This window comes from Lissotriton helveticus, chromosome 5_1 (assembly GCF_964261635.1).
Source record: "Lissotriton helveticus chromosome 5_1, aLisHel1.1, whole genome shotgun sequence".
In the NCBI taxonomy this organism is placed as follows: domain Eukaryota; kingdom Metazoa; phylum Chordata; class Amphibia; order Caudata; family Salamandridae; genus Lissotriton; species Lissotriton helveticus.
In genome coordinates this window covers 1,465,122,102-1,465,148,954 of record NC_136065.1, presented here as the reverse complement: position 1 = coordinate 1,465,148,954, position 26,853 = coordinate 1,465,122,102, and the positions used below count along the sequence as shown (strand labels likewise).

The following is a 26,853-nucleotide window of genomic DNA, read 5'->3' as shown; positions in this document are numbered from 1 at the left end:
AAAACAGCTTCACTAATTAATAAAAGTTACGAAGGCCAAGCTGATCCCTTCTCTGGTCTACGGATCAGTAATCTTTCGAGGTCTTAACTCCAAACTCTTGGACAAACTACAAATTAAAGCTTTTAAATCTACTTCGAAGATCCTGAATAACATTGGCAATGCAGAAATTTGAGTGTAAAACAGCCGACTAAGCCAAATCTTAGTGAGACAGTCCGGTTTTAAAAAAGTTTACATATTCTGTTTTAGCTGACCCTGACACATAGGGAAACCTGTGTTGAGAAGAACTTACAAAATATGATTTTACAACTGTTCGGAGGTCTTACATACTTTTCATCTCCAGCCTTCCGGGCTTTTGGGAGCAAACAAACTCTGTGATGAAATCCTGTTTAATAATACAACAAACGTTCTTTTTTTTTAAATTGGCTAATGAGGCCTTAGTGGTAAAAAAGCATCTTGGACTGTTATTAAGTTAGTTCAAAACTTGAAATTCAACCTTATTTACGGATTCACCTTCAACCATTCATAAGGGAATTTTTTCATAAGATAAGACTAGGCAGGTATCCAACAACAGACAACACCCCAAGAGGCATACAGCAATGGCCAACAAACTGCTGTAGACTATGTAGCGCTTTAAAGACTCTCTAATGCATATTGTGTGTGTCTGTCCTCACCTACATCAAGCATGACAAACTTTGTTGAAACCTCTGTTTATTGAAACTGGTGCTGAATATGCTGCCAATGGTTCACTGATAAAATATAGACCCCCAAAATATCCTCATACACAAATATCGAGTTATAATGACAATGTCAAAAATATCGACATCCTATATTTATAAAGGTACGTACAAAAATATAGAGAAAATAAATATTGATGTAAAAAATATAGTTGTACAAAATATCAATTTTAATATATGTATCAAAATAATAATTAGTATATTAAATGATAAAATACATTAGATTTAATATAGATTTGAGCAAATATAACAAATAAATGTAATTAAATAAATGTTAACATACATATATACAATTTAATATATATATATATGTTTTTACTTTAAAATAATTAATAAACAATAAAAAAATCAACATTTTCTATGTGAAACATTACAAATATATATATATATATATACATATATATATATATATGTATATTTTTATATTTATGTAGTAGTTGATTATAGTTACGTCCAAGTTTCCATCGGAAGAGCATTTTTTGTTTTGCTTATAACTCTGGCGTCGTTGGATGAATCTTCATGAAATTTTCAAAACTAATTCTTAGTTCATATCAGCTACTATGTTTGGGGGTGATTCATTAAGGGGGGCCGAGAAAAAAGAGTACTATCTTTATGAATTAATTCTGATCGGCAACTTTTTGGGCTTGGTTGTTTACTTTTTGAAACAAGCATCAAACTATTCATTTTGCTCAGGAGGATGTATGTTCATCTATTAGCATCACGATTTCTATAATTTTTGCAGTATTCCAGGAAAGAAGATTACATACGTACCTACCGGTCACCAGGGTTCACACCAGGTCCTGGTAGGGTGGTTTTCAACCACTGATGTGTTTACTCTTTTAAGAAGATTTCAGAATTTTGTTGTATATTGTATATAATATTGCAGTAGCATACTATTCTCCTTAGGTCCTGAAGAAAGCCGGTCATTGTTACCTTTACGGCTGAAACATGTTGACCTTTCATCTATTGCCAAAAGATAGCCATTTTTTCACACTATCGGGTTGTTTTTAATTATGACATTTGGACGATCCTGAATAAACATATTTTTCACCCGCATAGTCCTTTTTAGCTATCACATTCACTTTGCACTGCACACCATCAGCACTAGTATTTTGAGAGCACTTTTGGCTGAGCCAACTATTGGACAGAGGTCTAGTGTTGTACAGCCATCCTACGGGTAGTGTGGAAACACAGATTTCATTCCTCCATCTCCCAGATGACGATGCTCCGCGAAAGTGGTGGGCTGATGGGATTTGTTTCGAAGCCAGGTGCTACCCACATGATCTGTGATTGATGTTCTTTTCCTCCTGAGCATATGTATTAGGTTTGATAAATTGACCGATAATCCTCTATTTTGTTTCTTCTATGTGTGTAAGAAAGTGCCTGTGTGTAATAAAGCGATGGAGTTTGAAAGTTATATAAAAAGTGTCTTTATTTAAGTGCCATAAATGGTACCACTGGTGCAATAGCTAAGGCATCCAGCTGAGGCGAACTCAAAGCTGTTTTGATGGATTCAAACGTAAACTCCTGTATCAGTGAATTCCACATTACATGTTACAGTTCAATGTGACATCAATAATACCTATTAGAGTTACTTGACTTTTAAATTCTATAAGGAAAATAAAGGTAGGATACGATTACCAAATGTATCCTTTAGGAAAACTAAGGAAAAAAAAGATTTTGCAAAATGTAATCATCACACTTTTTAGGTACCCTGGTACTGCTTCTTTGTAACACAAAATCATCAGTAGTGAAACAGTCTGGAATTTGTTGTACAGTAGATTCTATCTGGTGCGTGTCAGAATTGGTAATCGTTCTACCCACATTGGACATTTGAGGAGGCACACAAACATTGCGCTTCTCAGAAGCACATTCGGTACACTTCTGGTCAAACCATACATTATTGTCTTCAGCTCTTTCAAAAGAAATTCTTGTGCAGAGAGCTAAGGCATCGAGCTGAGGCAAACTCCAATGCTTCTGCTGTATTGAAACCAAAGCCTCTGCATCAGTGAATTCCACATTACATGCTACAGTTCCATGTGACATGAATAATAGCTATTAGACATGAATGACTAAATTGGATATTGAAAATAAAGGTAGGATATGATTACCACACTGTGCCAACCAGTTCCTAAACAATGTCATTTTTTTTATCTTAATCGCCAGCTTGTGAGCACAGGCTGAAGAAGAGTAAATTTGTGTTAAAGGGCTTTGTGGATACCAGGCAAGCAGAGAGAGACATGTGCAGAAAGAATAGACATGGTTTCAAAATGGATGTCGGGTTTAGGCTACTTTAGCAAGTAAATAGCGTATTTGCATAGGGCATACATCACCGATCCCTTGATTAGAGTGGAGACGTAAGGGGCAATATTGAAAAAACAGAGTTCAAATGCGTGAGCATACTTAATCAATCAATCAATCAGTGACACTTATAAAGCGCGCTACATATCCGTAGGGTCTCAAGGCGCTGGGGGGGGGGGGGCTTGGGGGTGCCGCTACTGCTCGAACAGCCAGGTCTTCAGCTTCTTCCTGAAGGAGAGGTGGTCTTGGGTCAGGCGCAGGTCGGTCGGGAGGGAGTTCCAGGTCTTGGCGGCCAGGTAGGAGAAGGACCTTCCTCCTGTAGTCGTTCTTCGGATGCGGGGGACGGCGGCGAGGGCGTGGTTGGCTGATCGGAGGTGGCGTTTGGGAGCGTAGAAGTTGACTCGGCTGTTGAGGTAGCTCGGGCCTTGGTCGTGTAGGGCTTTGTGTGCGTGGGTGAGGAGGCGGAAGGTGATTCTTTTGTTGACGGGGAGCCAGTGAAGGTCTCTCAGATGTCCGGAGATGTAGCTGGTTCGTGGGATGTCGAGGATGAGTCTGGCTGAGGCGTTCTGGATCCGCTGGAGTCTCTTCTGGAGCTTGGCGGTGGTACCGGCGTAGAGGGCGTTGCCGTAGTCCAGTCGGCTGGTGACGAGGGCCTGGGTGACGGTCTTCCTGGTCTCGGTGGGGATCCACCAGAAGATCTTCCGTAGCATGCGTAGGATGTTGAAGCAAGCCGAGGAGACGTTGTTGACTTGCCTGGTCATGGAGAGGGAGGAGTCCAGGATGACGCCCAGGTTGCGTGCATGGTCTGTCGGTTTGGGTGCGGTGCCCAGGGCGGGAGGCCACCAGGAGTCGTCCCAGGCGGAGGGTGAGGAGCCCAGGATGAGGACCTCCGTCTTGTCCGAGTTCAGTTTCAGGCGGCTGGTCGTCATCCACTCGGCTACCTCTTTCATCCCTTCGTGCAGGTTGGCTCTGGCGGCGGCGGGGTCGTTGGTCAGGGAGAGGATCAGCTGGGTGTCGTCGGCGTAGGAGATTATGCTGAGGTTGTGTTTGCGTACGATGGCCGCGAGGGGGCTCATGTAGACGTTGAAGAGGGTGGGGCTCAGAGAGGATCCTTGGGGGACGCCGCAGGTGACTTCGGTGGCCTCTGACTTGTACGGTGGTAGGCGGACTCTCTGTGTTCTTCCGTCGAGGAAGGAGATGATCCATTCCAGCGCCTTCCCCTGGATTCCGGCGTTGTTGAGGCGCTGTACTAGGGTGCGGTGGCAGACCGTGTCGAAAGCCGCGGAGAGGTCTAGGAGGATGAGGGCCGCTGTTTCTCCATTGTCCATCAGGGCTCGGCTGTCATCGGTGGCGGCGATGAGGGCGGTCTCGGTGCTGTGATTGGCTCGGAAGCCGGACTGTGAGGGGTCGAGGGATCCGTTCGTCTCAAAGAAGGCGGCCATCTGCTTGTTGACGGTCTTCTCGATGACTTTGGCTGGAAACGGGAGGAGCGAGATGGGGCGGTAATTCTTGAGGTCGGTGGGGTCTGCTGTTGGTTTCTTGAGTAGAGCGCTGAGTTCGGCGTGTTTCCAGCTCTCAGGGAAGATGGTGGTGTCGAAGGATGTGTTGATGATGTCTCGCAGGTGGGGTGCGATGACAGCGTCGGCCTTGTTGAAGACGTGGTGAGGGCCACTCGTGGAAGACCCACCGTTTTTGTGACTCTTGTTTCTTGCTCCCGCCACCGGTATTCTAGCTACAGGAGTAGCACAACCTTTCCTGGTCAGAGCCCTGCTGAGTGAGAGAACGTGAGGCCGCCGAGGAGGTCGAGGCGCCGGCCCCAGGACTGCGAGGACCAGCATTCACCATCTCCAGCTGGTCCTCTTCCTGTGAGAGCCGCGCCCCCTTCCAGTGCCCCGCCCCCAGCAGACTGCTACAACTTCTCGCGGCACCCGCTGCGCGGGTGCCACTCGTGGAAGACCCACCGTTTTTGTGACTCTTGTTTCTTGCTCCCGCCACCGGTATTCTAGCTACAGGAGTAGCACAACCTTTCCTGGTCAGAGCCCTGCTGAGTGAGAGAACGTGAGGCCGCCGAGGAGGTCGAGGCGCCGGCCCCAGGACTGCGAGGACCAGCATTCACCATCTCCAGCTGGTCCTCTTCCTGTGAGAGCCGCGCCCCCTTCCAGTGCCCCGCCCCCAGCAGACTGCTACAACTTCTCGCGGCACCCGCTGCGCGGGTGCCACTCGTGGAAGACCCACCGTTTTTGTGACTCTTGTTTCTTGCTCCCGCCACCGGTATTCTAGCTACAGGAGTAGCACAACCTTTCCTGGTCAGAGCCCTGCTGAGTGAGAGAACGTGAGGCCGCCGAGGAGGTCGAGGCGCCGGCCCCAGGACTGCGAGGACCAGCATTCACCATCTCCAGCTGGTCCTCTTCCTGTGAGAGCCGCGCCCCCTTCCAGTGCCCCGCCCCCAGCAGACTGCTACAACTTCTCGCGGCACCCGCTGCGCGGGTGCCACTCGTGGAAGACACACCGTTTTTGTGACTCTTGTTTCTTGCTCCCGCCACCGGTATTCTAGCTACAGGAGTAGCACAACCTTTCCTGGTCAGAGCCCTGCTGAGTGAGAGAACGTGAGGCCGCCGAGGAGGTCGAGGCGCCGGCCCCAGGACTGCGAGGACCAGCATTCACCATCTCCAGCTGGTCCTCTTCCTGTGAGAGCCGCGCCCCCTTCCAGTGCCCCGCCCCCAGCAGACTGCTACAACTTCTCGCGGCACCCGCTGCGCGGGACGCGCGCGGGACGCAGCCCGGGGCGAAGCCCGGGCCAAGGGCGGGCCCGTTAGTGCCCGGAAGAGACCGGACCGGGCTTACTCTCTTTCATCAACGACCAAGAAACAAATAATCATGCCGCCTAAAACCCGCAGTGCCTCCAATTCCAAATCAAAACACGCCGAGGAGGTAGCACGAGTAACTGGCCCAATTGACTTATTCATATCACGGGTAAATGACACAATAAATCAAAGTATAGCCCTAATGGAGAAGAGAGTTTCAATGGACCTCATAAGTGCAAACGCCAAGCGCTCATCATTAGGCGCAATAGCGAATGCCACCTCTCCAATCAATCTAAACACCCAAAACTGCTCTCTTCCCGTGTCTCTTTCTGTCTCAGACTTAAACACAGTCCCATCGGTAGTCGATTTGTCGGTCACTCACTCCGACTCGGATCCTTCAATAACAACGGATGATCTGGAAGCAACTCCCGACCTTGCCGGTTGCCAAATCGAAGGAGACACCCAACTCATAGATAACTCTTCCCAGCAATGCCAGAGAGGTGGGGAAACCTCAAAAATTCAATCACCAATCAATGAAGGAACACACAGTTTCCCCTGCCAGGAACCTAAACCAACCCATTCCAACTCGGAAACCTCTAATAGCATATTACACATTTCTGATTCAATTCTTCCCCACAAGGCAATTTCAAGCGATAATATGCCGGAGCAATGCAAGACCTGCAGAATCACCTCACAAGTTCTCACTACAACTAAGGACTTATTATATCAGTACCTAAAGCCAATTCAACTAAGCATTAGGAATCTTGAAGCTCAATTAACAATAATCTCGGCAACCCTTCTAGATACGAATACCCGGATCGATGTAAGGGGTCAACGCAACACTTCACACCCACCAATAAAACAAAAACAAAATCAATCACATGTACAGAAAGCAGTTAACCATTCCAATACAACACTCGCAGTACAAAAGACTCTAAAACAACCGTCCACTGCACCCAAACCCACTGTAAACACATCTCTTCCCCAGCAGGAGAAACCACCTCATCCCAAACCACAGCAAGTAGTAACTGCAGGCAAGGCCATGATAGGTACACCAGGACCAACAGCTAAACTAGATTGCAGTAGAACCACTGTAGAAAAGCCTGTCTCTCAGCCCTCGAATCCATCGCTTTCACAAAAAACACCTAACAATACATCCAAGAACACACCCATACCTAAAACCACGCCGAAAAAACCTCCCACAGCTAGGCGTCCCGTTCATTTGCCTCCGGAAGCTACTCCTTTCACAATCGTCCTAACAGGAGTACCCGAGTTAACTGATGGCATCTCAGAAACTGCATGGTCACTTAAAAATAAGGCCATGCAGTGGCTCAGCATAAACAGACCCCTTGAATCCCATCTCTCGGGAGGGATTACTGCAGCCCGAAGGGTAGCCTGGATAGGCAAAACAAAGAAAGTATCACGCGGTGACTGTATCATCGTTACTTGTAAAGATCCCGCAACTGTAGACCATATCTGTGCATGGCCCCAACTTGAGAAAAAAGGGGGAATAGATGCCTGCCATCTTTCCTTCTTTTATCCCCCAGTTAAACAACACCATAACCTTCAACCATGGGAATGGCACCATTATCCTAATGATCATTTCAAAAACCAACGAAATCAGGATCCTTGGTGTCAAACCCCACGGAATCAGAGGGAGTACCCACGTGACTACCTAGACAGGGGAGGACCAAGAGGTAGATACGTCGAACACCAAATACCTTATTGGCAGGACAGACCCTATCATGCTTATGAAGGATGGCATGGCTTCCAGACCAACAATCGTTTTGAGTGCCTTGACATGGTCGATTGACCTTTCATGGACACACCTAACAAACGCAACGCAATGTCCGTAAACCATTCCGTCGCCAACAAGCATCCTACACCATTACCAGAGCCGCCCTGCTCACCAAAAGCATTATCGACTGACACAAACAATCTCTTAACCAGTCCTGATACAAACAATCTCTTAACCAGTCCTCACCTAGCAGAATCAGATATCAGCCAAAGATCAAACATCGACTCTGACACAACTATCGTAATCCACACCAATGCAAGGACAGTATCCACCATCACGGAACAAAAAGAGGCTATGAGCATAGGCATAGCCTTCTGGAACGTTGCAGGCCTAACGGAAAAAATATCATGCCCTCTATGGCTGAGCGCAGTAAGGAGCCACCAAATCCTGTGCTTACAAGAGACCTGGCGTACATCCCCACTCCATCTTGCAGGCTATAAGTCATTTTTTACGAAAGCAACGCCAAGTATAATGGGAAGACCAAAAGGCGGGCTCCAAATCTATCTCTCTAACATCCTACCACTAACAGCTAAATTGATAAAGGAAACATCCATGTATCAAATTATCCTACTCACTCATCAGACAACAGTGTCAAGGAATTTACTCGTAATCATAAACTATTATAACAACTCAGGCTCCCAGGAATGTTGTACCTATCTAGACGAAATGCTAGATCACATATCCTCACTACAAAATGGTAATCCAAACTCGACAATAAACTTTATCTGGGGAGGCGATTTTAACCAAACAATATGTCCAAACCATGAAAGTGGCATCTGCGGTCTACAGACCGAATCCGGAGACCCCATCCCACACTTTGTACACACTCATAGTGGGAACAAGCTTAACGAAACTTTGTTCACCTTGGACCTAGACTTTGCCAATGAACTAGTCGACCCGGTCCAGGAATTTCAACCCACGTTTCATGGGCGTGGTTGCATGACAACTATTGACTTTATTCTGGCATCAAACACCTGCAAAGGTTCACTTAAAAATTATAAAGTAGGGTCTAGCCCGATTAGTGACCATTACCCCCTGAGTGTGGATCTAGTTATGGAAAAAACGGGCTCCTCCGAAACAAAAATCAGCCCTCTCGACCAGCAATCACTTGCCTTAAAAAAGAAGAACGGGTACGTCATAAAATGGTCAAAGATAGACCCCGAAGTTACCTCACAAAGGCTTCTTGAAAAAACTCAACCATGGTCAAGGGCCTGTCTGTCTGCAGAGGCCTCCCCAGAACTAATAGTTAGCTCCTTCCATAAAATCCAAGGAGCAATAAGGGATGAGCTATTCAAATATACTGCAAACAAAGCAAATCCTCCAACAAAGAGATGGTTTGATTCTAACTGCAGAAAGGCCCTTACGACACTCAAAGAAGCCCTCCAACAGAAACCCAGAGACGCTCAAAAAATTTCAATCCTGAGGAAAGAGTATAATACTGCCCGAAAAAAGCGAAGGCGCCAGATAAAGCAAGACCTTTGGTCTCAACTTCACGAGAGTGCGTTAAAAAAAGACAGTACCACATTCTGGCAGATCATCAGATCGCCCCTCCTAGACAATGCCGCAGATGTCATTAATAATTACCCGGGTAATGACAGCAGTCACCGAAATCGGCCTTTTTCCATCGTGGTCTACTTCCACCCTCCTACCAATATTCAAGAAAGGGGACCGCAACGACCCCGCGTGCTACCGGCCGATCTCCCTTCTGGATTCCACAGGCAAGATTGCAGGTCGATTACTCCTGGACCGATTACAATCTTGGGCCCAGGAAAACAACATCATCACAGACCTGCAATATGGCTTCCAGAAGGGGCTCGGGACGGTGGAACAGGCACTAAACCTGACCCTCTTGGCCGGAAAATATACCAGCGCGAAAGGAGGAAAAATCTATCTGGTTTACATAGACCTTACTGCGGCCTTCGACTGCGTCCAGCATGCCAAGTTGTGGGAGATCATGGCAAACCTCGGAGTGGATCCATCCGCATTAGCTTTTCTTAGGGAACTTTACAGCAACGCGGAAGGCCGAGTCCGTTATGGCATTGCAGGAGATCTATCACGCCCCTTTAAAATAACCCGGGGAGTAAGGCAAGGGTGTGTACTGGCTCCCTTCCTGTTCAATCTATATACCAATGGGATTGAACAAGCACTGTTGGAAGGGAGTCAGGACCTTCCACAGATAGCACGCCGCCCAATACCCATCCTCCTTTATGCCGACGACTCGGTCATCCTGGCCCGGACAGCAAATCAACTTCAGCGGCAGTTGAACAAATACGTGGTATTTATGGATTCATTGGGACTCAAAGTCAATATCCAAAAAACATTCACAATGACCATTGGTCCAAAGCACGGACGTTCAAGATCCATGTATATTAACAAAAATCGACTGGAAAAAACATCGGTATACCCATATTTGGGTATACTTGTGGACGATGCAATGACCTGGCGCAAGGCTATTGAAACTAGAAATCTCAACTTCCGTCGATCAGTTTCAGCACTAAGTGCCTTCTCCAGAAAACTTGGCAAACCAGCTCCATCGGAATTGCTAACAATATATTACGCAAAATGCCATAGTGTGGCCACCTATGGAGCAGGCATCTGGGGCTACGGAAGCATCGACCAGCTCCAGGTAACGGAGAACGCTTTTATTAAATACGTTTTAGCCCTCCCCCAAAGCTCCCCAATCTTTGTGTCCCATCGGGAGTTAGGAATGGACTATGTGACAGACACCATACGTTGCCAGCCCATTATACTCTGGCACCGTATATGGTGCAACTCTGAAAGCCACATCACGCGATCCATCATCACCGAATGCCTTGGCCTAGTCCACTGGAGGAAAATACCCTGGCTCAATTATATTCATAAATTCCTCCAAGACATTGACCGGGAGCAATACTTTCTTGAACCCCCGTCAATAGAGGACATTTCGAAGAAACAATTGAAAAAACTATGTATGGACCATCTAAGAGAACTTCGCAATCAGGCCGAGATTGCCAAAACACAAAATGGAAAAATCTGCTCCTTACAGTCAGGTAGGTCACTGCAGCCCTACCTGTCATTCTTTCTCTCGAACCACGAAAAGTTTTTACTGACAAGACTACGGTTCGACCTCTTTTTCCGATTGGTCTCATTCCCAGAACCGAACAACTGGTCCAGGAGCCTATCACGCTGTCCTTGTGACGGGGTTTCCAGCCAATCAACGGTCCATGTTGTTCTGTTCTGTAAGTACTATATAGCAGCCAGGAAAAAATGGATCCTTCCCCTTCTCCGTCTAAGCGGACTTAGATGTACATACCCAGCTCTCGCCTATCTCCAGTCACCGAAGAACCCGCATGAAGCTAAAATGACAGCGATCTTTTTAAAACTAGTAACAAAAGCCCGACATGAAATCGTTTTTTAAACTAACATATGTGTATTAATGTATCAACTTCTGAATTTTTATAAAACTGTACTTTTTATGATTATGTAACATCATAATCGAATAAAAGTTTATAAACTGAAACTGAAACTGGTGAGGGCAGGGGTCGGTCGGTGATCCGGAGTGGATGGAGTTCATCGTGCGGATGGTGTCTTCGGTGCTGATCGGGGTCCAGGCGTGGAGGGTGGTGGTGGGGGGTGGTTGTTCGGTCATGGTGTGCGTTGGTTGGTTGTTGAAGCTGTTGTGTATGTCCGCGATCTTGTTGTGGAAGTATGAAGCGAGGGAGTTGCAGAGGTCTTGCGATGGGGTGATGTCGTTGTTTCCTGCGCTGGGGTTGGAAAGCTCTTTCACGATGTTGAAGAGTTCCTTGCAGTTGTGTGCGTTGTTGTCCAACCGGTCCTTGAATGCTGTTTTCTTGGCGGCGCGTATCAGCTGGTGGTGTTTCCGGGTGGCAAGTTTGAAGGAGGTCCTGTTGTCCGGTGTCGGTTCCCTTTTCCAGACTTTCTCGAGGGCTCGGCAGTTCTTCTTGGAGCTCTTGAGTTCGTCGGTGAACCATGGGGCCTTCTTGCTGCCAGGTCTGCTAGGCGGGGTCCTCAACTTAGAAAGTTATTATATGAAAATAATTCAATTTAAGTGTATTCAAAAAATGTAAAGGAAAAAGTCAAAAAAGTTGGAAAAAATCAATCCAAGAATCACATGAATTTCTTAAAAGTCTTGGAGATTGCAGTCCGGATGTTCTTCAGCGGCTTGAGATACGTAATGTTCCAAGAGGTCATTGTTGCCATCGTGTCAGAAAAGCGAAGCGATCCAATTCATATCCTTGAAGGGACAGTAATGTTCCTCGAATGTTGGAGTGACAATTTGTTTCGGCAGGCAATCTGCGAGGTTGTCAAAGGTCGCACGTTGCAGGAGATCTTTCGCAACTGCGCAGAAATCCCATTCCATCACGATACATTTTTGCACTGCATTCGCCATTGTTCCACTGCCTGAACAATCAAGTTCATGGTTTTCAAGATACTCGATTACTTGCTGGATATCGGGAGTGATTGTTGGGATGTTGGCAGGGCATAGATACATTCGCCAGTTAAATGGGCAAGTTTTTGCAATAAAAAGATGGTTGTACGCAAATTGCATATGTGTACATAAATGTCATGTTGTAGCTGGCTCCAATATTAGAGAGAGGCAGGCGGCCGAAAAGTTGTTCCATTTTTCAAAAGTATTGATGTAGCTTTCCGTAGAGGCGTATTCTGTCAGAAATTGTTGTTAGCACAGGAAGCGCAGCCATTCTTTAGAAGCAAAAATAGTAGTAGGATGGCCGCAAAGAGAGCGGTTCCTGTTATTCCATAGATGATCAAATAAATGAAGTCTGGTATTATACCCAAAGCGGTTTGAAAGAGTGGGAGAAGGCCGGGGGAGACCGTGTTAAAAAAATGTGTGCCAGACCTTGAGTGTGAGATGTGTTGAAAATGTGTAACAATTTACAAAGTGTAATGGGAGGTTTGTATTTAAAAGGGACTGTATTTTACTTGAAGTTTGTGTTTTCTGCAGTCGATACATTTCTTTTACAGTAGTGAGGGACACTTCTGTTCTGAACAAAAGCTGTTTCACTTTGGTTAGTTTAATGAAATCTGTTTTCAAACTAGGTTTTGAAGGTCAAGTTGAAGTTTGGGAGTTGTTTTGTGTGGGTGGGAATAGACATTTGCAAAGGAAGTTACTCAGTTTGAAACAGTAAGGAATGACGGTATGCCAGTTCATATTCTGTATGAGTGCATGGCATTGAAAAGCAGATAAGTGCTGTAAGAAAGCTGTGTCAATGTTGGGGTGATTGTGGGAGTTGGCGTGGTTTTAAGAAAGCATGCAAGATTGGGGGCTGTAAACTTAGAAGCGTTGTGCAGTGGGACATTCTTGGATAGTAATGAATGAGTGCCATTGTGATCGCACTTTTCTGTGAGAAAAAGTCCGGTATCCTCTTTAAGACAGCAATATATAAATGGGATAAACCACTGCTCGTGAATAAACGTGCAACCTTATGTAATGACATGCAACATGACAAACAACATGTACACCTAGCAGACACAACAACACTACGTACTGTGGGAACCGTGGCTAGCCATGGATACAAACCAAACATGGCATGGCATGGCACCTCTGCCGCTCAATGCAGAATGTGGGGAGAGATGGGAGCAAAGTATGTGCAAAGGTGGGAAGTGATTCTCTATTATAATGTATACAATGCAAAGTGTTGAGGGGATGTGCTGGACAGCCTTGACTATGCAGAGCACAGACATGTACATGTGAACATACACTTATGGTGTGAAGTAGACAGTGGACGCAACCATGACAGTACAGTCAATAAGGTAGATTATGAAAACATAGGGGGTATGTGCCCCCTCCCTCCCCAAATATTTAGCGTAGTGAGCTGGCTCAGCGTACCCAAGGCTAGCGTAGGGGTATGAATAAAAGGCACGTTTGTGTGGGTGTGGTATTGCTCAGGAAAACGTGTCTGCCTGGTCTCCGCAACTTAAAACGCCATGAGGTTGAACCTGTGAGCGAAGGTGTGTGCATGAATGATGCGCTCAGCCTGCTGGTATCCAGAAATCGTCATGGCCGCTGTGATGCACATATGCCCCACAGTTCACCTTTCACTACTGCAACATGTGAAAGAGGGCCCACTACGTGCCGGCGGAAGGTCCTGGGCCGAGGTTTGCGAGGTCGGAAAGTTCCTGAGATCAATGCTGGCTACCGCGACACAGGTCCACAGCGCCCAGCCTGAGGCCCAGCACTGTGGAGTGCTCTGTATACTACTAACACAGTAGTCCAACAGCTACCAACAGTGGAAAGGTGTTTTGATACCAAAGTGGACAATGTTAGAACTGTGTCTGAGAGTGGAGATGAAGGTACTCCCTTCGACCAGGTGCAACCAACTCTAGGTCCAAACAGTGGAACGGTGTCTTGATCCCACAATGGATGATGTCCGATATTACCTTCTGCTTTCTTTTCACATAACTCCCTCCATTGAGGTGCATCACACTCTGTGCTTCCATAGTCAACTGCTGCATATGATTTTTGGGCTTGGTTGACGGCAGTCGCTGGACTACACGACGGTACAGCAGGTCCGAACAGTGAAACGGGGTCTCGATTCTATGATTGAGGATGTCAGAAGTTAAATTCGGTGATAATTTCTGTGTACCCTCTCTGACCAGTGGAACGGTGTCTTGATCCCACAATGGACAATGTGAGAACTTCATCTGGGAGTGGAGATGAAGGTACTCCCTTCGACGAAGTGCAACCTACTCTATGTCACAACAGTGGAACGGGTGTCTTGATCACACAAAGGATGATGATCAATATTACTTGTTGCTTGATTTTCATAGAACTCCCTCCGTTGAGGTGCATCAGACTCTGTGCTTGCGTAGCTACCTGTTGCACATGATTATTGTACTTGGTTGACACCAGTCGGTGGAGTACACCGCGGTACAGCAGGTCCGAACAGTGAAACGGGGTCTTGATTCTATGATTGAGGATGTCAGAAGTTCAAGTCTGATTATTTCTGTGTACCCCCTCTGATCTGGTGCAACCAACTCCATGCTTTCAAATTCAACAGTACGTGGCTGTGAGGCATTAATGAATAGTGTCTCTGGCCTACACTGCGGTCAGCAGGGCTCACAATTTAGATCGAGTGGTGATTGTTTAATTACAGAATCCAGTAGTCAAGTAACTAGAATATCCTTTTAGTATACTTGCTTGAAGACATTTTTTTAGATGACTTATAGGTTTACTCCAATGACCAAATTCATCTTGCAAGTCCAAAGGAACACGACTAGTCTACACTGTGGACAGCAGAAATCGATATTCAAATTGTTTTGATTTATTTATTGTAGAGTTTTCTGTGATTTATGTTGTTGTATTTTGTAAAGAGGAAGTGAGAAAAAGTATTCTTGGTTGTCTGTGTGAGTACTGCCTTCAATTAACACTGCAGACAGCAGTGTTCACAATTCAGATTGAGTCGGTGTTGTAGATGACGCAGTCCTGTAGGAAAAAACATTGCTCCAGTGCCCTCTGTATGCACCATGCATATTTATCATTTCAGGCTCCGAACATGCTTTTTGTTGCTTTGTTTATGACAAACTGGAGAGCTCAAGTCCACGTTACGTAGATGTGGGTCCTTGCTGACCAATTCTCTCTGGCCTACACTGCAGACAGAAGTGTTCACAATTCAGTTTGAGTGGTGATTGTTTAATTACAGAATCCAGCAGTCAAGTAACTACAACATCTATTGAAAAATACACATTATCCTTTTAGTATACTTACTTGAAGTTATTTTTTTAGATGACTTAGAGGTTTAGTACATTGACAAAACTTATCTTGCAAGTGAAAAGGAACACTTAATAGTTTACATTGTGGTCAGCAGAAATCGGAATTCGAATTGTTTTGATTTATTTATTGCAGTGTTTTCTGTAATTTATGTTGTATTTTGGAAATGAGAAAAAGTATTCATGGATGTCTGTGTGAGTATTGCCTTCAATTCACACTGCAGACAGCAGTGTTCACAATTCAGGTCGAGTCAGTATAGTAGATGAGGCAGTCCTGTAGGAAAAGACATTGCTGCAGTGCGCTCTGTCTGCACCACTCATTTGCATCATGGCTGGGTCCGCACATGCTTTTTTGTTGCTTCAAGTAGTGCAAACTGTGGAGCTCAAGTCACTGCCATGTGGGTGTGGGCCTTTGGTGAACGCTCTGGCTGGCCTACTCTGCAGACATCAGTATTCACAATTCAGATCGAGTCGCTATTGTAGATGATGCAGTACTGTAGGAAAAGACATTGCTGCAGTGCGATGTGTCTGCCCCACTCATACGCATCATGTCTGAGTCCGCACATGCTTTTTTGTTGCTTCGTGTACTGCAAACTGTGGATCTCAAGTCAATGCCACGTGGCTGTGGGCCTTTGCTGACCTCTCTGTCTGGCCTACACTGCAGACAGCAGTGTTCACAATTCAGATCGGGTCGCTATTGCAGATAATGCAGTGTTGATGGCAACATATATTGCTTCTAGTACGGCCCACGCGCAGCACGCATCATCACTGGCTGTGCACATGCTGAATGCTTTTGATGTGGCTATGTGAGTGCTCTAGAACTGATGGAGATTTATGATATAATCTTTTTGTGTATTATTTCAGATCTATTGATTGTGTCTCAGTATACCACAAGTTGTGGTTGTTTTGCAATAGAATTTTTTCTGTATTATTTCACATCTACTGTCCCTACCTTACTACAGCACAAATTATTGATTCTTTTAATATTGAATCTCTGTGTGTGATTCAATGATTACTGTTGTAGTTGGAATTAGCAGCAACCATTCCCTTGCACTTCCCTTTACACTCACCCCACACGCATCCAGCACTGGATATGTGACCCTGGTAATATATAGGTGTCAAGCGCACATGCCCGTACCCCCTTCCATTATCTATCTGTGTCTGTGTGTTCATTATCTATGCATGATACTGCCTCTGGGCCGTACCACATTACATTGTGCTGTGGACAGCGTATGCAACCATGTTACCTCTGGTAGGGGAGAAAACCTCGGTTATGTAACTTTTAGGTGTATGACTATCGCAGGTGGAAGGCTACTTTACAAAGTATGAATATTGATGAAGGTGGTGGTTTCATGCTGTGAGTAGTGTAAGATATGTTTACATTGCAAAAAGTTTAGAAAAAAGCTCTCTAAGCAGAAGAGGTGTGTCTCATCAAATGCAGTACAGAGATTGACTAAAATGTGTGGCGTTTACTGTTACAATGGGAATTGTTGTGAACAAATTAATTGCTTTTTTTATAGTCACATGGCACCCAACGCGCAAGGAGACCACGCCTAACATGATTTTGAGAAAATATATTTACGATAATATAAGTTTATTACATTTAGAAATATATAAATGTTTAAAATATATTCTTATTATCACTTGCTCTCATGTACACTTTAAAGTTACTTAGATGTAGTTTTGAGACAAAAAAAATCAGGGCTTGGAGTATGCAGCGCGACACCATAGGTCTATGATGTAACACATGGCGTGGCAGCATGCACTCGTCGCATACGCAATGTGCAGCGGGCGCGACCCCATACGTATATGACGTAACGCGCGGCTTGATAGTGCGTACCTCTCGAATACCAAAGTAGCAGGTGGCGCGACCTTATATGTATCTGATGTTACGCGTGGCGCAGTGCCACAAACCCATCAGATACGAAATGCGCATCATTTACATGCGGTGGATAGGATTCGCATGCTGATCGAGCTTGGTAGACTACTGGTACGGGACTGTAGTTTTCTCATATTTGTTGGGGAAGATATAAAACATTACATAATTTTTAAAGTAAAAAAAGGATAATAGAGTTGCAAAATATTAAAAATAATTAGAAAAATATAGATTTTATAAATATTAAAATATGAACTAATATTTAAAAAACCTTTGAAATTCACTGAAAAAACAATAGGTTTGATAGACGTTATAGTTAGGAATTAGCATTTAAAAAACCTTAGAAATTCACTGAAAAAACCACAGGTTTCAGGGACGTTATAGTTAGTTGGACATTTGACTCATATAAAGTCAAAGAAATTTGCCAGTTACAGTTAGTTGAGCTAACTATAACTCGTGCGCTCACAAAGTACTACTGATGACGTCACATATTACATCACTCATGACATGGTCAGTGACATCACTGATGACATCTCAAATGACATCACTGATGACATCATGCACGTGATAATCTGATGCACATACTGATGCTCTAATATAAACTTTGATACACCCACTCTAAAATACAGACTACTATTTTTGAAATCACAGACACAACAATGCCAGATATTACATACTACCGACTATTTCCTAGGTCTATACATGCAGTGACTTATACATACAGTTACTCATCAATACCGTACAATATTATGTACTCATATACCTATACATACAGTCACACTTTACTACTCATCCATAGAGTTACTCACACACCTAGTCAGTAATGCAAATAATTAATTACATACTCATTTACTTATGTATACTGTTATACACACCAATTGAGTTATTTATTTACACACCACATCACTTATTTCTGCAGATACTAACACATACTTACTTACACAATCACTGATATAAGCAGACACTCATTTATACACCCACTCTTTAAATAACTTAGTCTCACCTATAGTCATTTATATACTCAACACTCACATATACTGCCTTAAAATATATGTAGTTACTCACACATATACCAATGAGACATTCATTCACTCACCAACACACCCATACACACACTAACTCACCCATACAGCCCTTCCCAGATGCACTTTTTAATCCATACAACCAATGAATCACCCACTCAAACATCTGTGCACAGAGTTACACCCCCCACGGACCCACAGAGACACTCAGGCACCCATACAGACACTCAGACAACAAAACAATAACCTATATAGACAGTCATGTAGCTACTCACCAACCCATGCAGCCGCTTACACGCCAATTGAGAGACTAATACAGAGTTTCACACAGTTTAGTCACTAACCCATGTATTCAGTAAGCCACGTTCAATCACTCAGTTATACAGTCAGTCACGCATCTACTAAATAATCCATTCAGGCACTTGTAAATCCACTCATTCTTTAATACACCTTGGCATAGATATATATGAAAAACATTTAAACTTCACAGAAACACACATTCAGTGGATGATTCCATTAGTGATGTCATCAGTGATGTCATTTGAGATGTCATTATTGATGTCACCAGTGATGTAACTGACCATGTCATAAGTGATTTAATATGTGACATTCGGGATGAGCTGGAGCAGCCGTGTAGGATGAACGAGGAAGATTTTCCTGGGACAGGCTGACTACAGGAGTTTTCCCTCCTATTCCCCATGGGGCAGGTGTTCGTTGCATTAGGGTTCGACATTTGTGAGCCGTCTTGGAAGTGGCCACACCCATGCAGGGGTAGTTTCTTGCCACCTGTTGGTAAGAACGGAGCCCCCATCTTTATACTTAGGTCCTGATAAATGCCCTGGACCCACTTGGGCCAACAAGGCAGAAACATGTTGACCATTTACCTGACGGTTAGGGGAAAATAAATTCCACACGCACCGTTCACTGTTTTTAATATCATATAGTTATTAGTCACATTAAAATTATTTAAAAGAACTATAATGATTTTTAATTTCACTCACATTCTCACGGGCCCCCACTTAGTTTAGAAATGCATCCCTGTCGTCAGGTGTATGCCCCCCTTCTATCAAACCGAGGTTTTAGAGGACGAGGACTGGTCAATGATGAAGCATGACACCAGGTGGTGTGTGAGACCATTCCGTCACATTTTGTGAGATGCCTCTGCTCACAACACAGTCGTAACTTTAACAGGGTCACTACACTAGGAGCAGTTCTTTTGTGGGAAACAGTTAGTATTGGTGGCTGCTAGCTCCTAGAACCCTGCACCTCTTGTTCCCTACTCCACTCATCATGGAGTTTGTTTGTGATTGCATGTAATATGTGACATCATCAGCAGTGCATTGCAGGCACACGAGTTATCGTTAGCTCAACTAACTATAACTAGCGAATTTCTCTGGTTTTATATGAGTCAAATGTCAAACTAACTATAACGTTCCTGAAATGTATGGTTTTTTCAGTGAACTTTTTTTTTCTTCAAAACCGTAAAACTTTTCAGTGAACTTTTAAGGTTTTTTAAATGCTAATTCCTAACTATATCGTCTGTAAAACCTACAGTTTTTCAGTGAATATATATATATATATATATATATATATATATATTCACTGAAAAAACCATAGGTTATAGACCATATATAGTTAGGAATTAGCATATACAAAAACTTGAAAATTCACTGAAAAAACCATAGGTTATAGACCATATATCGTTAGGAATTAGCATTTAAAAAACCTTATTTTACCCACACAAAACCATTGAAATTCCATATATAGTTAGTTGCACTAACTATATATCGCGCACCCGCAATCCACTGCTGATGATGTCACATATTACATCATTCATGACATGGTCAGTGACATCACTGATGACATCACTGATGACATCTCAAATGACATCACTGATGACATGACTGATAACAACATCCAGTGATTTTTTGTTTCTGTAAAGTTTAAATATGTCTTACATATTGAAGAATGAGTGGATGTGTAAGTGTCTGGACGAAGGATTTAGTAGGTGCATGACTGACTGTATGACTGAGTGATTAAATGTGTCTCACTGAGTGCATGGGTTAGTGACTAAACTGTCTTAATTTGTGCATCATTATGTCTGTTGTTCTATAAACTGCTGCATGTGTTGATCAGTAGCTATATGAGTAACTATATGGGTTATTGATTGATTGCCCAAGTATTTGTATGGGAGACTGAGTGTGTGTGTGGCTGGCTGGGAGGTGTATGACTCTGTGCAGATCAATGTGTACTTGTATCAATGATTGTATAAGAAGGTAAGTATGTGTTAGTATATGTTTGAAAATGTAAGGTGCTCTATGTTTAACTGTATAGACAAGAAAATGGAAGTGTCATTGATTCTTTACAGGACCGACTAGGTGTGTGAGTAACTCCATGGATGAGTGGCAGACTGTGAGTGTCTGTATAGGTGTATGAGTGCATATGATAGTGTTGTAAAGATGAGTGATTGTATGTATGAATGATTGTATGGGTGAATGAGTGAAGGTGTGTGTAGACGTAGGAATCAGTGAGTGCGTATGTAGTAACTAGTATTGGTGTGTCAATGGTTTCAAAAATTATACTCTGTATTTAACACTGGGTGAAACAGAGGTTATATTAAAATGTGAGGAGATGCCTTGTATTGTCACATGAATGATATCATCAGTGATGTGGTCATTGATGTCAAATGAGATGTCATCAGTGATGTCATCAGTGATGTCATTTGAGATGTCATCAGTGATGTCATCAGTGATGTCACTGACCATGTCATGAATGATGTAATATGTGACATCATCAGCAGTGGATTGCGGGTGCGCGATATATAGTTAGTGCAACTAACTATATATGGAATTTCAATGGTTTTGTGTGGGTAAAATAAGGTTTTTTAAATGCTAATTCCTAACGATATATGGTCTATAACCTATGGTTTTTTCAGTGAATTTTCAAGGTTTTGTAAATGCTAATTCCTAACTATATATGGTCTATAACCTCTGGTTTTTTCAGTGAATTTTCAAGGTTTTGTAAATGCTAATTCCTAACTATATATGGTCTATAACCTATGGTTTTTTCAGTGAATTTCAATGGTTTTTTAATAGCAAATATCATAAGCTGTCGAATGTCAAGTACGTGGTAAGTAAAAACATTTTCGTGTTTATGCACACTGATCTGCTTTGAATGCTGCCCCCCCCCCTCATTTCTATTAGGAGTACTCTCTCTTTGCAGATAGTGAAAGGTAGTTAACACAGGCCTTTGCCCCCGTTGTAATACGTCGTGCCTGCTTCTCTCTCCATTTGATTGATTGTTATCCAAGCATTTACTGTTTTAGAATTGGTTCTCTTTGGTTCATTCTCTATTTACAAACAAACACAGAGTCGCAATACTCTGTTTAGTCTTTGCAGATAACGAAAAATCGTGTAAAAAAACAAAAGGAATCGAGCAAAATCAGTAGGCCACTAATGGGATCTCTTTTTGACCTCGCTAAAATAGAAACATTAAGAACAACCCCTCATGACAAATACGAAACTAGTGAGATGAACTGAACTCCACACCATGATGGCTGCAATACAGCTCGGCTCCGCCACCCACCCCGCCCAAAATAACGATAAAGAGCGGCTGCCATGATTGCTCGCGGAATGGCCACGACGGAGCTACGAAATGGTGGTGCTCTCATGCTAACGCCAGCTTCAGTCTGAAACATCCAGAAACACTGTAGACTACCAATTCGATCAGTTCCGGTAGCGCCCCAATGTAACCCGGTAGAGAAGAACTAGCCCTCCCCTCTTTGACTGATGGTTCTTGTTGCCTGTCCCTTCTGTTGTCATTTAACAGAACTATTTAGCCTGCTGAAAGGGGTTGTGTTCCGACCGCTGGTTGGTGGAGACATTTTGACTATATTCTGGACCTGCGTTGTCGCGTAATGCGTCATATGACGCGCCGCGTTAGCGCATCCGGAAGTCATCCGGGGCGCGACGCGCAGCGCGTAACGTAAGCATAACAGGTCATGTGACTTGTTAATAAAACTTTTCATTGGTTCATTTTACTTTTCTTATTCTAATGATGAAAGGCTTGGTCATATGACCTAAAAATTACGATTTTTATTACTTCCGAACATTTTTTTTTCTTAAATATATGTTATAATGTTCCAGGCTAATGTACTTTCCCGGAAAATTTACAACTGTCCTGCAAGTAAAATATATTCTTTTTTCGAGAAAAAGGGCGTTTCTTCGTCCCATGACGGAGCCGTTGAGCAAAAGAGGGTCGACCTGCTGTCTTAGTCGCCGATACGCCTGAATATGAGATTCTTATCGATCACTTTATGTTGCAGGAGTAGAAAACACAACAGCCCTTGACCATTTATCTTTACTGCGTTCCTGCGTATTATACCTTTTACCCTTCATGTAATTGGTCTGCTTTATTTCACTTGCCTTTTAATGATTCTAAAACAGTGACTATTATTAAAAACTTTACCAATGTATATACTACTACCATGTTTTCTTTTAAAAACCTTTATTGTGAAAATTTCATTATACAAATACGAGCCTATAACCACGTGGGCCGGCCACGGAGCAAACTGTAATCGTATATGATGAGTAGACATTTACACTGTAGAGGAACGTAACGGGCGGGCCATTAGGTTGCAAGAACTAAGGTGTCTAACAGTTGCGGAATCGGTGGACGTACATTTTATAATTAAAATACGACAGGTCCAGTTACAATAAAATTATCTAGATATACATTTGCGGGCAAGTACCATCCGTGACGTTAATTCGAACTTTCAATAGTACAGTAATCAATAACACATCAGAACTTAATATCAATAGGGATGTCGAAATACTCAATCAATTCTCGTCCCCGCCCGCCATGTGCTTCAAAACTGCATACGTATCTCGTGATTTCAAGGTTCTGCAACCAGTACACAACAAGGAGTTACGAGTCCCATTTATTCCGGCGCCATTTTGGGCGAGGACGGGCAGGTCCAGGATATAGTCAAAATGTCTCTACCAACCATCGACTATGATGATGTTCATATGCTGTATTTATAGAGTAACACTCATCTGTCCACATGAAATTAATTTGCCACAATCTAAACATGTCATTTTAATCTTTCCAAAGTTCTTCTAAATATTTGGGACCGTTTCCCTTGCCTCTGATGCTGTCAGTGCCACTTCTTTGAAGAATGTACTGGCAGGTCGGGGGTTCTCCTCCAAATCTCTCTTTTATGCAGCACTATAATTAATTGGTGCCACCTCTCCATATTACGATGCATGGTATAGTTACCATAACTATATTTTTTTTCGGTTCCTCTGGAGAGTACATTGTGGCAGATGAAGCGTATAACGTACTGGGCATTTACCTTTTTTTGCATGTAGAGGAAAGGAAAAAAAAATCGAGCGTCCGAGTTCTAAGGTGTCCCAGGGCCATTTTAGTGGACCAGGCCCAAATCCAAAGAACAGGCCGCCATTTTGAGAGTCCTGTTGCAGCCGCCTGTCGCTGTAGCATCAAGAGCGGCCAAAACTCAGCTGAATGGCAACTGAAACGGTAAAGGGGCGCCCCACTACAGCAGACGAGCCTCCACCTAGGAAGGCCCGTTCACGCCGCCTCCCCCCCCCCCCTTCGGGCACCCCACGCCGTTATTCAGAGCAGTATTGTAGGATGGCCACACCAGTGCAACAACTTGCTAGACACCACCTCGGTGGTAACCGAATCTCAGCGCCTTGTGGTGTCTTCTATTCAGAAAATATTGTTGCGCTGCCTTCGACCTATTCGCCGCAAGTGCGCACGCAACTCAGCTGCATAGCTTGCTAGACACCACCTCGGTGCTAACCGAATCTCAGCGCCTTGTGGTGTCTTCTATTCCAAAAATATTGTTGCGCTGCCTTTGGCCCCATTCGCACATCGGTCCGCTACTGCCGCCATCTCACAGGCCAACGGGGCGCCCCAAGCCGACTTTCAGCATTGTAGGATGGCCACACCAGTGCACCTTACTAGACACCACCTCGGTGCCATCCGGATCTTGGCATCTCAGCGCCTTGTGGTGTCTTCTATTCAGAAAATATTGTTGCGCTGCCTTTGGCCCCATTCGCACATCGGTCCGCTACTGACGCCATCTCACAGGCTAATGGGGTGCCCCACGCCGAGTTTCAGCATTGTAGGATGGCCACACCAGTACAGCAACTTGCTAGACATCACCTCGGTGCCATCCGGATCTTGGCATCTCAGCGCCTTGTGGTGTCTTCTAGTCAGAAAATATTGTTGCGCTGCCTTTGGCCCCATTCGCACATCGGTCCGCTACTGACACCATCTCACAGGCCAACAGGGCGCCCCACGCCGACTTTTACCATTGTAGGATGGCCACACCAGTGCCACAACTTGCTAGACACCACCTCGGTGCCATCCGGATCTTGGCATCTCAGCGCCTTGTGGTGTCTTCTATTCCGAAAATATTGTTGCGCTGCCTTTGGCCCCATTCGCACATCGGTCCGCTACTGACGCCATCTCACAGGCCAACGGGGCGCCCCACGCCGACTTTCAGCATTGTAGGATGGCCACACCAGTGCTGCAACTTGCTGGACACCACCTCGGTGCCATCCGGATCTTGGCGCGTTGTGTTGCCTTCGGCCTATTCGCACATCGGTCCGCTACTGACGCCGCCTCACGTGCCAACATATTTTCTCCGCATTTTATACCCTATGCCGCATAACAGGTCATGTGACTTGTTTATAAAACTTTTCATTGGTTCATTTTACTTTTGGTTTCCTAATGATGGAAGGCTTGATCATATGACCTAAAAATAACACTTTTCATTGGATGAAAACTTTTTTTTTTTCCCAAACGATGAAAGCCCCACCTTGTTTCTGGATGTTTCACACTGAAGCTGGCGTCACCATGAAAGCACCACCATCTCGTGGCTCCGTCGTGGTCATTCCGCGAGCAATCATGGCAGCCGCTCCCCACCAGAAGCCTGCAGGAGTCGGGGGCCCCCAAAACTTTTGTTGAATCCTCAAGGCGGAGGGGACGCTTTCGAGAATGGGGTCCAAGACCTAGCAGACAAGCGTCCGATTTCCAAGGTGTCCCAGGGCCATTTCAGTGGACCAGGCCCAAAAAGAAAAGAGCCTGCCGCCATTTTGAGAGTCCTGTGGCAGCCGCCTATCGCTGCACCGCAAGAGTGGGCGCAACTCAGCTGAATTGCGGCTTTTGACACAGTGGACCAAAAGCGGACGGAATGGCAACTGAAACGGTAAAGGGGCGCCCCACTACAACAGACGAGACTCCACCTGGAGAGGCCCGTTCACGCCGCCTCCCCCCCCCCTTCGGGCACCCCACGCCGTTATTCGGAGCAGTATTGTAGGATGGCCACACCAGTGCAGCAACTTGCTAGACACCACCTCGGTGGTAACCGAATCTCAGCGCCTTGTGGTGTCTTCTATTCAGAAAATATTGTTGTGCTGCCTTCGACCTATTCGCCGCAAGTGCGCACGCAACTCAGCTGCATAGCTTGCTAGACACCACCTCGGTGCTAACCGAATCTCAGCGCCTTGTGGTGTCTTCTATTCCAAAAATATTGTTGCGCTGCCTTTGGCCCCATTCGCACATCGGTCCGCTACTGCCGCCATCTCACAGGCCAACGGGGCGCCCCACGCCGACTTTCAGCATTGTAGGATGGCCACACCAGTGCACCTTACTAGACACCACCTCGGTGCCATCCGGATCTTGGCATCTCAGCGCCTTGTGGTGTCTTCTATTCAGAAAATATTGTTGCGCTGCCTTTGGCCCCATTCGCACATCGGTCCGCTACTGACGCCATCTCACAGGCTAATGGGGCGCCCCACGCCGAGTTTCAGCATTGTAGGATGGCCACACCAGTACAGCAACTTGCTAGACATCACCTCGGTGCCATCCGGATCTTTGCATCTCAGCGCCTTGTGGTGTCTTCTAGTCAGAAAATATTGTTGCGCTGCCTTTGGCCCCATTCGCACATCGGTCCGCTACTGACACCATCTCACAGGCCAACAGGGCGCCCCACGCCGACTTTTACCATTGTAGGATGGCCACACCAGTGCCACAACTTGCTAGACACCACCTCGGTGCCATCCGGATCTTGGCATCTCAGCGCCTTGTGGTGTCTTCTATTCCTAAAATATTGTTGCGCTGCCTTTGGCCCCATTCGCACATCGGTCCGCTACTGACGCCATCTCACAGGCCAACGGGGCGCCCCACGCCGACTTTCAGCATTGTAGGATGGCCACACCAGTGCTGCAACTTGCTGGACACCACCTCGGTGCCATCCGGATCTTGGCGCGTTGTGTTGCCTTCGGCCTATTCGCACATCGGTCCGCTACTGACGCCGCCTCACGTGCCAACTTATTTTCTCCGCATTTTATACCCTATGCTGCATAACAGGTCATGTGACTTGTTTATAAAACTTTTCATTGGTTCATTTTACTTTTGGTTTCCTAATGATGGAAGGCTTGATCATATGACCTAAAAATAACACTTTTCATTGGATGAAAACTTTTTTTTTTCCCAAACGATGAAAGCCCCACCTTGTTTCTGGATGTTTCACACTGAAGCTGGCGTCACCATGAAAGCA

The 26,853-nt window shown here is 44.9% G+C and overlaps 1 long non-coding RNA gene across 1 annotated transcript in view; it reads left to right on the top strand.

The window, feature by feature from the left end:
• Positions 1-26,853, top strand: part of LOC144753652 (uncharacterized) — a 427,248-nt gene that overhangs the window by 5,800 nt on the left and 394,595 nt on the right. The gene's annotated exons all lie outside the window — the stretch shown is intronic.